We start from the raw sequence: 12,090 nt of genomic DNA, 5'->3' as shown, positions 1-12,090 counted from the left end.
TGCAGTTTGAAAGCATTTAGAACACATAATTTTGAGAATGGGGCATTATAGTATGATAATAGGTTTATTTACCGATTACTACCAAAGAAAGTTTGTCGTTTTGAAATTTTTGTTTATTACTGGAATGTTGGGGTATGTTGGTCAGACGGCCTCTCTCTCAGAGTAACGCCTCTCCCGGAATATGTACAGACTATAGTTTAGTGTAGGTCTAAGACTTTTAGGACTTTGTTCATTTATTACTATACTTACGTTACACAAAATGTTTACTACTGATTGATACTAAATTATTAAACAGAATATCAAAACAAAAAAGCATCATCGAATGAAGAAAGAACAATAATGTAAACTGTTACGTCAAAAAGTCAAGCGGTTTTTTAAGGAAATATATCTTGTTTATTGCTTGATTGTCTAATGCATATTTTAACAGTATTTATTACTATTATTTGAAATTCAATCTTATTTGTGAACGTGCAGCCAAGTGTGATTTTGGCATGGTTTCTGATTTAAGAATTCAATATCAAGTGGATATTGTTTTATGTTGTTTTATAATGTTTGTTTATCCTTAACATAATCCTAATTCCGTTTGATTATTTCCATTGTTGTCATCATCTATCATCATCTTTAATACTTCTTACCATGACATAAAATACAAATAGGCCTAGCATTAGTAGTCTTCATTATTATGAAACCTATCATTATTGGATAAGTTTGGATATCGATAAAGTCTGTCTTTCGTCTAAAACCTCTTTTTTCACGAGAAATAGTTCTCTAAAATTAAAAACGAAAATGTTTCGGTAAGGTAATATTTTTTACATTTTACCTACTAATAACAATATTTTCTATTATGTGATATTAAAAATTATCCTGATACTACTTATATAATAATAATATTAAAATAATAATAATAATAATAATAATCAATAATAATAATATTTTTACAGTGGTTTCGTATAGCATTCCAATTTAACCTATATTTGATTTATGTGTTGACAACAGTTATTTTATTTGGTTTTTGTTTAAATAACTATAAAAAGCTGACTTTTTGTATTACTTGGAATTATCTGACCGTATACCTTGATATAAAATTATAATTAGCAGTAGCTTTACTTTAAATACATTTTCTTGTAATGGTACGATAATAATATGTTACGTTATCTAATTCCTATGATCTAAACAGTATTGAATTCAAATGTATTATACAAACTTGGCGAGATATATTAATTATCTTTAGTCCTAAGACTGTTTTAAACCAGTATATGCTGGTTCTAATGATGAATATGTGTGCAGATCTTCATAGCCATAGTTTACACTTTCTCTAGACTCTGCCACACGTGGAGCTTCAATGTTTGCAGGGACGGGCACTTCATAGTCTGTATTAGGTGGTTTACTTGTTGATACATCAATATTAGTAATACTCATGGTACTGTTTCTGTCTCTGTTTTTCCGAGAATACCGAAATCTGTAATTAAAGACAGTGCACAAGCAAGTTTTGATTATGAATACCAATTTTAATCAATATCACCAGTAGTAGGCCTAACTCCTCTAAGCTTTATTCTCCATTGTTTGTTAAAGACAAATTATCTTTTTAAGTATATGTATGATATTTGCTTTTTAATTTTTCAAGACAAGTAGGCCTAAAGAAGTGAAACAAGAATCAATTGTAAACACATATTCCTAGACATTTATGTATTATGAACTTATGCTAGTTATTAACAGGAAATAATACCTAGAATAAAAGGAAAAAGATAACGACATCACCAGGCAAATGGCAAGAACAGCTATCACTGATATCTGGTAACCTGGTACTGATGAAATATTGGAACAACCTTAATATAAAATAAATAGAAAACAGTAAACAATTATTACTACAGCTACCATGTAACCTGGCACTATAATACCCTACTAGTAAAACCTCTAAAATCGACGCAACTGTAGCTACTGTAACTGAAAAAATGATGAATATAAAACAGGACAATTTAATATCAACACTGTACCAACAATTGCGTTAATGAACCGATTTTGCTAATACTGGCGGTCATATTATTTTTTAAACCTACTAAAAAACTGTAAAAATCTGGATCGAAGGCAAGCATATGAACCAGTAATACTGTTCTAACTATTGTGCTATTGTCACTCTTAATGAAGATGTGGTACACATGTGGTAAGGCTTCCACCATCAACAGTTGGCGATATATTAAACTAAATCAATATGTAATACTATAATATGCAAATAATCCTATTGTACCTCCAAATGAAACTTTAAATTCACATCTTCCGACATTACCAGCAGTATCAGTAGCAGAACAAGTAACATCAGTTGAACCAATATTAAATGATGAACTAGAAGGTGGAGTACAAGTAGCTGACAGATTAGTGTTGACATTGTCACTAACAGTGGGCTCATCCCAAGTCACTGTAGAAACAGTTGTATCTGTACCGATGGTAATTGTCGCAGGACATGTTACAATAGGGATTTCAACATCCTCTGTAATTATTTATGAACAAGTGGCAAATTCTTTTAAAAAGTTTTTTCAAAGCTATAATTAAATTGGGTGGGGCGGGGGAAGGGTGGGCGGATGGGAATAGCAGGCTTAATCAATATTAAATGTTAAATCTTAGAGTACTTTGAACAGTCACCACCTTAAACCAGTTTAAAACTTCGTCCACCTCACAGCTAGACTTCATCAGTTTATATGTACTGTCGTTATGTTACGAGTAGACTCCTCTGCAGCCACTACACAGTTTTACAGAATGGTCTCTCTAACTACAAACGATTGGAATCACAGAACTGCAAAACTAACCGTCTTGGAAAAAACGTAAGCTTTACACTCGTTTACTATGAACTTTACATTAAATCTTTGTAATTACACTGTTGTTATTTTGTTATGGCTGCTATACTATCCATTTATTAATTGACTTACGTAACACAATTTAACAAAAATTAGATACGCGATGACTTTTCCACTGCATTTCATATTGTAAGCCTACCGTTCGTTTTTATTAATTCAGTACAAATGTTATCCCTACCTAAAGTCAGACTGCCTAAAGTAGGGATTGTTATTATAAAATCTAACGAACTAACCGTTAATGTGAATTGTAAATATGCAGCTACCATGATTACCAGCATTATCAGTAGCAGTACACGTAACACTATATGAACCAACATTAAATGATGAACCAGAAGGTGGAGTACAAGTAGCTGACAGACCAGTATCAACATTGTCACTCACTGAGGGGTCATCCCAGGTCACTGTACTTTGTCCTGTTCTTCCTATATCTTCGTCAATGTTACCAGGGCAGGTAACACTAGGATGATCAATGTCTACATGTGATACATATTATTATTATTTTTATTATTATTTTAAAAATTATTATTTATCGATCTTTATAATTAAATATAAAAACTTACCATTGACGAGAACTGTAAATATGCAGCTTCCATTATTATCAGTACTATCAGTAGCAGTACACGTGACACTATATGAACCAACATTAAATGATGAACCAGAAGGTGGAGTACAAGTAGCTGACAGACCAGTATCAACATTGTCAATGACTACTGGGTCATCCCAGGTCACTGAAGTCTGGCCTGTGTTTCCTATATCTTCGTCAATGTTACCTGGGCAGGTAACTCTAGGATTATCGTCTATATGATGTACATATACATTATTAGTATACACAAGTGCAACCACATAAAACTAAAGAAGGCATGGTCACCCATGTAACCCTCATGACAATCATATGTGTATAGTGGAAGATTGGCAATCAGGTCCACATGGACTAGCGTAACAAGCTGCAAATAATTATACTATGCACACAAACAACATTAATTATAAATAAATAAATGTGGTTTTACATCATTCATTCATTGTCAACGGTATACTTTTGTATCAAATTTCTATTACAGCGCATTTTATTACAATACCTAGATTTTCGAAATAACACTGATATTAATAAATTTATGAAGTTTTATCAGGGTGTCATGAAACCCAAGATCACGAAAGCTAAGACCCCAAAAGACATAAGATCACGAAACCTATAAGAACCAAGATCTAAAATTACCAATAGTTCTCTTTCGCACCTGCCTTGTATTTTAACTCTATTTGTTAACCAATTGAACTGTATCTTGAATACCACACCTTAGAATTAGATGAAGAAGAATCAATAAAATAACAATAAATTCTTTAAATAAATTGATGATTTTACAGACTTTTTTCTCATGCGAGTTTCGCATACTCTATGTTCAATATTTTGTGTCTATGGAACGCCAAAAGAACAACATTATTAGATAGATAAAAACTATGTGGATTCTATCTATTTAACTCATTTTTTTTGGTGAAAATCATGTTCAATTCAATATATTTTGTCACTGTCGATACAAATAAAATGTTACTGTTGATACTTTACACGGTTTCGTTAACTTTAAGAATAAAATCGACAAATTCATCATATCCCCTTATGTCGCCCTTGACTAGGCCTAGGGTAAGTAGTGATGCTGATTTTAAGATCGATTAATATTCTTTGAAAATAGAAGAGTATCAGCAATAACACATTACAGCATTTTTATTGACAAATTGACAAAACATATTGAAATTAAACGTGCATTTCACTAATAAATGCATTAAATGTAGACGCATTCTTAGCCCTCTATTATCGTTGCTCTTTTGGCGCTCCATAGAAACGAAAATATTGAAAGTTGAGTATGCGAAAGAGTGTGCGAGAAACACGTCTGTAAAATCACCAATTTTTTTTTGTTTTTTTTTGTCTTGTGTGGGTTCGTCCCACTTTTATTATAGTTCTATAAATATAAATAATATATGTATATATGCACATTTATATAATTCTCTTATTTATAAGGTACATTGTTAAAAAAATACGTATCTTTTGAACAGTATATACATAAGACTAAGATTATTTTGATGTTAAGAAGTAACCACATTTACATTCATATACATTTAAAAAAAATACAATTAATTAAAATATGTCGATGGCAGTAAACTGACGCTAAAAATTGATTTAAAAAAAACGTACTTATGAAAAAGTTATTATTGTTGTTTTATTCTGTTCGTGTCCGTTGTCTGGGTAGAGAGGCTATAAACTCAATTTTTATTTATAAATAAAACCAAGCATGTATTTGTTACTTTTTATGTGAACCTCTTTCATAAAAGTACTTATGAGGCCTAATTCTAAGGTGTGGTAATCATGATATTATAACGTTAGTTGAATTAATCTGGAGTTTATTTCTGTTTGTGATAAGTATTTAATTAAATCAATGATAAAAAGCATTAATAAATGAAACCTACTATGTTTAAAATTGTGTATAGATAAACAAGTATTGTTTTTAAACTGTCGTATATCTTAGAATTTGTAGTTTTTTTGTAAGTACCAATATAATTGTTCTCATGGCCTAAACAGTATATCAAGCCGGCTTATTCTAATAACATTTACCTATACGTCTGTATAATAATATAAGATTATTTTGGGGAATCTGATAGGCCTATTAATAATGTTCGAGGTTGTCGGGTTTGTGTAATTCTTCGTTCAAGTCCCCATGTTCGGAATCGTGTATACTTTTAAATAGTGATCTTCATATATTTACTACTTCTGTATTTCTTATTTTCATTAGCCAGCTTCTGTTCTGCCTAGTATTAAATCGAATTTAATGGCGTTCTATGTATATTATTGCATAAACAGATTTACAGTATTTCTTACCACACTGATTGTCGCTGCTGCCAGTAGGACAGGCACATGTGTACCTTGTTGGCTTTGTGTACCAAGTGCATTCCGTACCTCCTGGACAAGGGCTATTATAACATGCTGAAAAATAATATTAGTTATAGAGTTAGATAATTGAAATAATCCGTCGTAAGTAACTCTTCTGCTTACTGTAACAAGAATTCAGTTTAAATAATATTTTCTTAGTATAGACAAAAGGTATAATTAATGAAAATATGAAATTAGTTCTTCCAAATACAATTCACTTGACTTAGGCCTATAGGACATGAAATATTGTTATGAACAAATGCCAGAACCGGGATTCGGGCCTACTGTAGGACTCAAAGATTGGTAAGGTGCATGTCATCCACCAAAACAGTTCTACAAGCAATCCAAACAGACACAATCAATTGTTGAGTTTGACTACAATTTATCATGCACCTTTAAAAATTAGAGGTTGCTAAAGTAATTCGTGTTCGCATGGTTGCGGAATGAACAGGTTGCGGAAAGGACATGAAATATTTTTTATTATAAACATTATTTCTAATATGTAAGAAAACAACTTACATCAAAACTAAAATTGATTAGTGTATGTTGTTCTTTCACACTATGAAATTAGAATTTATTGGTAAAAATATAAATTGTTAAAGAAAGAATAAATCTTACCATTATATATTTCACAATGTTCCCCTAAGTAACCAGCAGGACAGGAGCAAATGAATACGTTTCCATCTGACAGTGTACTACAGGTATATTCCATGGGACAAGGGTTGAGATCACATACTACCAATGAATTAAAAAGATAAATTAATTGTGTCAATATAAATATAGATTAGGCTGATTGAATATTGTGGTCATGAAGAAGATGATCGTCTTACTTGATTTAGTTATACATGCGTTAAAATCGTAACCGGCAACAGTACAATCACATTGGTATCCAATTGGGTTTGTCAATGAAGAACAATCACCTGTGTTTAGGCCAAAACAGGGAGTGTCAATGCAATCTGAAAGATTAAAGTGTGTAAACAAATTTACAATTTTCTCTACATGTTGACACAGCAGCTTCGAATTACATTGGAATCCAGTTTTAATCTATAGACAACTACAAGAACGTGGATTAAACAAATATTGCTACAGCATTTTATTGTGATTAATTATTAAAGTATTGGAAAATAAAGTTGAATTGAATGTTTTCTAAATTAAACAATTACACATGTTTATTTCCACTGGGGTCCTGAAAGAAATAAAATGCAATAGAATAACTTTTTATAAGATTTCATTGAGTCAATAATTGATATTGATATTGAGTGTTTTTAATAGCACTTGGAATTTTATTCCGTTATGGGTGTAGCATAGGTGCCGTCACAATTTGTTTTCGTTCAATCATTACTAAATTACTATGTTGGAATGAAATTTACACCACTTTGTCTAGTACTTAGTATTACAACCGATTCTGCTACTGTCACTAGGTGATATCTGTATAACTATAGAAAGTTATCCACGTTGCTGTCTGCATAAATGCTGTATTTACTCTATATAGCACCCTCTATAATACTCTATAATATATGTTTGTTAAAAGTACAGCATTTATGCAGACAGCATACACTTGCTGATAGTTATACAGATACATACCTATTGACAGTAGCAGAATCGGGTGAGTATTATTATGTAACACAATAATAGTAAGAACAATTAAAATATAAGTATGTAAGTAATAATATAGTATAAAACAAGGATTATAAAATTGAAGTTCTATAAAAAGTAAGTACTCAGAACAAGGCCAACAGCCATAAGTCGTGTGCTCTCAGAAAAAAATGAACTTTCAAAAAGTAATGTACTTTAAAACTTTTCTGTACATCAAAACAGTTCAAAAAGTATACAGAAAAGCGATAAAACGCATAGTGATACCGGACCGACAGACAGACCGACAGACCGACCGACCGACATAGTGAACTATAGAGTCGCGTCCACGCGACTAAAAACCTTAAATCCAAACCAAACATATTTTTTATTTATGTTTAGCCTAAAATATATATTATTATAGTGTACAGTAAGTCACTGTATTGCCTTGATTCGTTCGTCCGTTGCCCCATGACCTAGATAGTCGTAGGGGCGTAGCAGACGAGATACAGTAGTAGGCCTCTACATGAATAGGCCTCCGTTTCCATCTGACGGTTTACTACAAGTATATGCCATTGGACAAGGGTTGAGATCACATACTACAATTGAAATAAAAAAAAAATCAATTGTGTCAATGTAAAATATAGATTTAGGCTTATTGAATATTGTAGTCGAAGAAGTTAATCGTCTTGTATTAGTCATGCATGCGATATCGTAACCGGCAACATTACAAGCACATCGGTATCCAACTGGGGTTGTGAATGAAACACAAGAACTTGGGTTTAAACAAGGATTGTCAATGCAATCTGTCCGGAAAAGTGTGTGACACAGTTATTATTCTATAAATCAAAAACTACAAGAACGTGGATTTAACATAATCACAATAAAATTGTGTAGCAATATATTATATTGCTACACAATTTTATTGTGATTATTGTATTGGAAAATAAAGTTCAATTGAATGTTTTCTAAAATAAACAATTCCACATGTTTATTTTCGCTGGGGTTCCGAAAGAAATAAAATGCAAGCGACCGAATTGTTTTAGAATAACTTAACTCTAAGATTTCTTTGCGTCAATAATTGGTGTTTAGTTTCCTAAACATCCGCATATTGTCAGTGTTTTTAGTCGCGTGGACGCGACTCTATAGTTCACTATGTCGGTCGGTCGGTCTGTCTGTCGGTCCGGTATCATGCATTGTAGCACGCGACTTAATGGCTGTTGGCATTGTTAATAGCACTTGGAAGTTTATTCCGTTCATGGCTGTAGCATAGGTGCCGTCACAATTTGTTTTCGTTCAATCTATATTACTATGTTGGAATGAAATTTACACCACTTTGTTTAGTACTTATTTAATATGTAACACAATACTAGTAAGAACAATAAATGTATAAGTATGTCAAGTCAATCAAGTTTATATTATTATTCACACAATACAATATACAATATAATACAGAACATAAATTAATAAATATAATTGTGTGAGGAGGACACATTAAGCCAAGGCTTTAAGTTTGGTCCTCCAGATAAATAAATATATATATAAAAAAAAAACACTTCTTTCTTTCGTCTAATTGACAAATAAAATTAAACAAAAAGGCACAATAATGTGAAGAAAAAGTAATAATATAGTTTAAAATTAAAACAAGGCTTATGAAATTGAAGTTCTATAAAAAGTAAGTAATTAAAAACCTATATCCAGACATTTTCTTTTTATTTATGATGTTTAGCCTAAAATATATGTTATTATAGTATACGGTAAGTCACTCTATTGCCTTGATTCGTTCGTAAATTTTCCAATGACCTAGGTGGTCGTAGGGGCAGACGAGATACAGTAGTAGGCCTACTCATAATTATACGTCATATCTCCCAGCTGTGAAGTACAGGTTTGGTCGCCGGTGTGCGACAGTGGCTTGATTACCTTCTTTTTAAATATCGTAATGCAACATAAAGTATTTTAATGCTAGTATAATAACAAAGTTAAGAGTAACTTACAGTTATAAACTTGGCAGTTTTCAATAAGTGCATAAAAACTGTCAAGACATTCGCAAAAATACCCTATAGCCGACGAAGTACATGTTGCTCCACCTGGACACGGATTGGGATTACATAGATCTGTTGAATAACGCAAGAAAACAAATCTATTTAATATTTACTTTAGAGCATTGAAATGTGATACTATATACATTCTAGAAAAGAAGGACGATATAGTCCTTACTAAATACAAACTCAATAATATATTATTATATTATATACAATATAATACTAATAATACTAATGCACAGAAAAGAGAAACACGTATTCTATTTCTAAAACAATAAAATCAAATCAAAATACCTTGACAGTGTACACTATGAATCAACCTACAGATGAGGAAAACCCTGGTAACCAATTGCCACATATTAACAAGCTGCATTCACTTGCTGTAAATTTATTCTCATGATATTATTTCGTGATTTAAATGCATTGCAAATATTACAATAGTTACAGTAGATTCATATTATGTTTATATAGCTCTTTGTTACTAAGTTCGTTCTTTGTATTAAATCTGTCAACTGTTTGATGTTATTTTTAGTTTTAAAACACAATTCTCTGTCTGATATTGGTCTTTACATTGTTGTCTGTAATACACAAAATAAAGAAAATAATTACGTAGCTTGTGCATTGTTGTTTAATAGAAAAGTATTAAGCCTACCTGTATACACAAAAGAGTGCGTATGTGGTAGAGGAATAATTATAATGAATAAACAAATAATATTAAAAATTAAATAAGTTTTCATAACATTTGTCATCTTTAACAAAATTTAAAAAAACAAAAAAAAAATTATTTCTATATAATTGGTAATTGACATGCGTTTATCCAATTGACTCGTCCTTCGGATGGGACGTAAAGCCTAGAGAGTAGGGGGTCGTCCCCGGTGGCTGATCTGGTAGGCTGCCGTGGGTCTGAATTTCGTCATTTTCCAGTTAAGCTTGAGGTAATTACCTCATTAGGCCTATGTGTACTTTTTATCATCCCCCAACACACTTTACAGGGAGAATTTAACATTGATTATCAACATAAGGTAAATACTCCCTTAAAAACTAACCTAGAGTGAATGTATATTCATCAACTGGTTCTTGACGTAACTAAATCATCGAATGATTTTAGTTCTAATACAATAATTGATCTTATATTTACTTCTCGCCCGGATCGTTTGTGCGAAGTAAAAATTGATGCAGGTCTTGCCAATTCTGACCATCATATGGTAACGTTTATAATTCGCGGATCTCCTGGAAAACTTCCAAAAGTGGTCTCAGTACCACAAAGCAGACATTGAACATTATCAGAGCCTAATTTCGATTGCATGGGAGTTAATTGACTTCACTGACATCATGTGGCATGGGATAAGTTTTCGGATTTCCTTTCGCTTGTGTCGATGATAGTATTCCAGTTCGTCGCTCCTGGAAAAAAGCCAAACCCTGGATATCGCCTGTGGTTCATAGACTTATTCTTATGAAACGGGCTCTGTTTAAAAAAGCTCGTAGATTAAGCAGTACTTTGGATTGGAATAATATAAATGTATGCGAAATAAAGTGCACAACGCGTCTAAGAAAGCATACAGTAACTTCATTACTAATCTGTTTAAAAAGAAAGATAACCGGAAGTCATAATTATGTGTAGTTACCATCTGCTGGTGTGGAACTAATGTTAGCGCAGCAAGGTACGTTTTCTCGACCAATCCTTTAGGACATGGCTGAACTACACTTCCGCCATTTACACAGGGCACGTAGACAGAACAGTTAGTCGGATGAGCATAATTACCATCAGATCTCTGATCACACAATATCTGGAAAAACAGTGAAACATTAATTTATGAAAATTCTAAGATCTTCAAGTTTTCTTAATTTATTGTTTCAGTACCAAATGTATAATAATGCATATACCTGTAACATATGAAGAACTATTATATGCCTCGTGAACTAAAGTAATGAAATAAAAAGTAAAATAAATAAAATTAGATTACCACATCATAATTATTAATGCCCGTATTATGAATTCTTCTTCTTCTTTCCCTTTTCAGGGAATTTATTGGTTCAAAGTATATTGGCCTTTGGCCCTAATACAAACATATAAAAATTAACTATAACTTAAGATAATGGTTTCTTCTTTCAAAAGCAAAGTAGACGTATTTTCCTAAATTATAAGTAAAATTTGTGTTGGAAAGTAATAAACAAAGCTTATTAATAGAAGGAAAAACACGAATAAATCTTGGAATAAAACTTTTTCTTAAATCATTGTAAAATGTGCATTGCAAAATAAAATGATATTCATCCTCAACAATGTTCTTTTTACATAATTTACACGTTCTCTTATATCTTTCTACACCCTCCCATCTGCCCTTTTCAATTTCTAGCTCTAATATCCCTAAACGTAACTTAGTTAATAATCTTCTTTGTTTAAAATTAATGATGTTGGTCAAGTGATAACTTAAACATATTTCTTTTTTATAAAGAGAAAAGAGCCTTAACTTATTATGTAAACTAAATTTTTGAATGCATTTTTGTTTTTCAATATCACATAAGCGCAACTTAAATTCTCTCAAAAATAAACCTTTACTATTAACATATTGTTGTAACCATATATAACCAAAACCAGTAGAAAAGAGTAAGTGTTTGACCTGTTGTGCCCAACAATTCTCATTACGGTTAACTTTTCTAAGTTGAAACTCATAACACTTAAAAATGAATCTGTCATGATCTAAAGTAATAATAT

This window comes from Antedon mediterranea, chromosome 6 (assembly GCF_964355755.1).
Source record: "Antedon mediterranea chromosome 6, ecAntMedi1.1, whole genome shotgun sequence".
Lineage (NCBI taxonomy): Eukaryota > Metazoa > Echinodermata > Crinoidea > Comatulida > Antedonidae > Antedon > Antedon mediterranea.
This window is presented reverse-complemented; position numbering follows the sequence as displayed.